This window comes from Pyrgilauda ruficollis, unplaced genomic scaffold, assembly GCF_017590135.1.
Source record: "Pyrgilauda ruficollis isolate IOZ18807 unplaced genomic scaffold, ASM1759013v1 scaffold149, whole genome shotgun sequence".
NCBI lineage: Eukaryota > Metazoa > Chordata > Aves > Passeriformes > Passeridae > Pyrgilauda > Pyrgilauda ruficollis.
The window spans coordinates 631,556-634,141 of record NW_024513543.1 but is presented as its reverse complement, the minus strand read 5'-3'; positions in this window follow the sequence as shown (position 1 = coordinate 634,141).

Genomic DNA, 2,586 nt, shown 5'->3' with positions numbered 1-2,586 from the left:
ATGGATTTTTAGAATGCACACAGGTGCCTAAAGATGCAAAGTGTCCCCGGGCTGGGACATCCACCTCTCCTTCAGGCCCTGAAATACCTTCAGGGCTGCATTATCCCTGCCTGAACAAAAGGGAGGAATGATTCCAGCCCATCCTCTCTGTTCCACCCTCCCAGCAGCTCCAGTGCCCAGGGATCACAGGCAGGAGAGCCCTGTCCTACTGCAATATCCTCAGCTTCCTGCTTTCGTCATGGCTTAGTCAATATTGATCTTTGAGGCCTGGATCTTCTGAGCAGAGGGAAATTGATTCTTGTCTCATGAGTCACCTCCTAAATTTAACACACAGATCATCACTTCTCAAGCTATTTCTTTTTGGAAAAGCTTGGAAAGAAATGTTGATGCTGTTGAATTTTACTGAAGCAAGGAACACCTCATTCCTGCTGACCTCACTGCCTTCCTCTGCTCAGAACCAAACAGATCCATTTGTGTCAAACAGCTGCTCCAGGACCTCCTTTTCTCCATCTCCTTCTGTGTAGGAGCATTTCCAGATAAACAGCAGGATTTCAACATTGCTCCAAAGGTCTCCCCATGCAAGCCATCTGTGCCCAGCACCGCTCTCCTCCTCAGCCAGGCTGATCCCAGCTCTGGGCAATAAAAGCTGGAGGTGCCATGCCACAGGGAGCGTGTGTCCCCAGCAGATGTCACACCGGTGACAGGGACAGCAGAGCAGCAGGTGGCAGCTGTAACCCTAGAGCAAAGCATTGCTCTTTGTCTTCCCAGCTAAATCTGGGAGCTGGCACTGCTCGCTCCCCGAGCAGCAGCCCCAGGGGAAGTCAGCAGGGATCCTGCCCAGGGATGAGCACTCTGCAAGCCAAGGATCCCATTCCCCCTCCCTGTTTGTTCCTTTATTTTGGCACTGGAGGGTGTTTGAACACCATGAAAAATCACTGGTGAGTTTTTAACAAGTTCTGGGAGGAAAATCTTACATGAGGGACAAAAGGAAAGCTCTGATTCTGGAGACAGAATGAAGGAGAGCTCCCAGAATCTCAGAATATCCTGAGCTGGAAGGGACCACAAGGATCATCAAGTTCAACCCCTGGCCCTGCACAGACACCCCAACAACCCCACCTTGTGAGGGAAAAATAAAACCCACTATTTAGTAAAAATGAGTCTGTATCAGTAATTATTCATGAGAAGGGAAACAAGGCTCTGATGCCCAGGATGACAGGACTCATTCTGCAGCTGAACCACTTCTGAAGACAGCAGAAACTATGAAATTACAATGATTTTTTTTTCCAAAAAAGCCTGCTTTATTTTCTTCTCCTTTTACTTGTCAGCATTTGCTGTTTCTTCCAAAGTTTATGCCCACGAAGGAAACGTTATCAAGATAATTCTGTATTTTCATTTGCATGTTGGGATATTTTGCATTCACCACAACAACCCTGCTTTTCCATGGACTGTTTATAAGAAATTTATTTACATCAACAGAAAACTGTACAAGTAAAAAAACTGCATGAGAAAATTACACTGGGAAAAGCTGAGGGTTTGTATTTTTATCAGGTTCAGATTCGAAAGCAGCAAAGCTCAAATCCAGGTGGAAGATTTGCCAAGGGAAAATTTCAGTCATGGAACACGAGCTAGGGAAAGATTTACAACTATGCTTGAACAAATTCTATTCAGCAACAATTACATTTGCAAAGCTGCTTTTCCAAAGTAACCCGAGCTTGTAGACCCTGTGAACGTGCCCAGGGCCAGGATTGTGCTGGGTGGTTGGGATTTAATGCAGGGACAGGGAGATGAGGAGGGATCCACGTTAAAAATTGCCTTTAATGCCCAGCCATTAGTCAGAGACTAAAAGCAGCGAGCTGTGGGTTCCCAGAGCAGAGGCTGGGAGCCAGGATGGGAGCCAGGAGTGCCAGTGTTTGCTCCTGTGTTCCACCTGTGCAAGGGGATTTCTCTGGGAAGCTCTCCTGGTCACTCCTTGGGAGAATCCTGCTGCTCCTGAGCCACTCCTTGCAGGCAGACATTTGGGAGGATGCTGTTTGCTCCACGATTTTTCAGCCTTTCCCTCAGAGCTCAGAAGAAACACATGATCCCTGAGGATGCAAAGGACTGGATAAAGCATTCTCCTCTTGGAGTGCTGAGCTGTGACTGTTCTGTGTGCAGCCTGGGCATGGGGAATTACACATTTGTACATGAGGGAGAGCTCTGCTTCAGCAGCTGGAACTGCTGGAGCACCCTGGCTTGGTGGGAGCTGTCCCTGCCCATCAGATGGGCTTTAACTTCCAACCCAAAGCATTCCAGTATTCCTGATGATATCCTGGAGAAACAAATCTATCCTCAAGGGACTGCCTGTTCCCTGTTCTGGACAGCTCCAGCTGCCTTGAGAGATTCTATTCCTCCCCCTGATCCCGCTTTCCACAGAAGCATCATGAACCAAACCCCTCTCATAGTGTGGATGTAAAAATATTTTTGTATGAGTCACACACAGCCCCTGAACCCCAAAGCAGAGCAAAGCCTTTAAAAGATTCTGTTAAAGTGTCTGATTTGAATGTTTCAATCTATTCCAGCAAGAAATTTTGGCTTTGACATCCCACC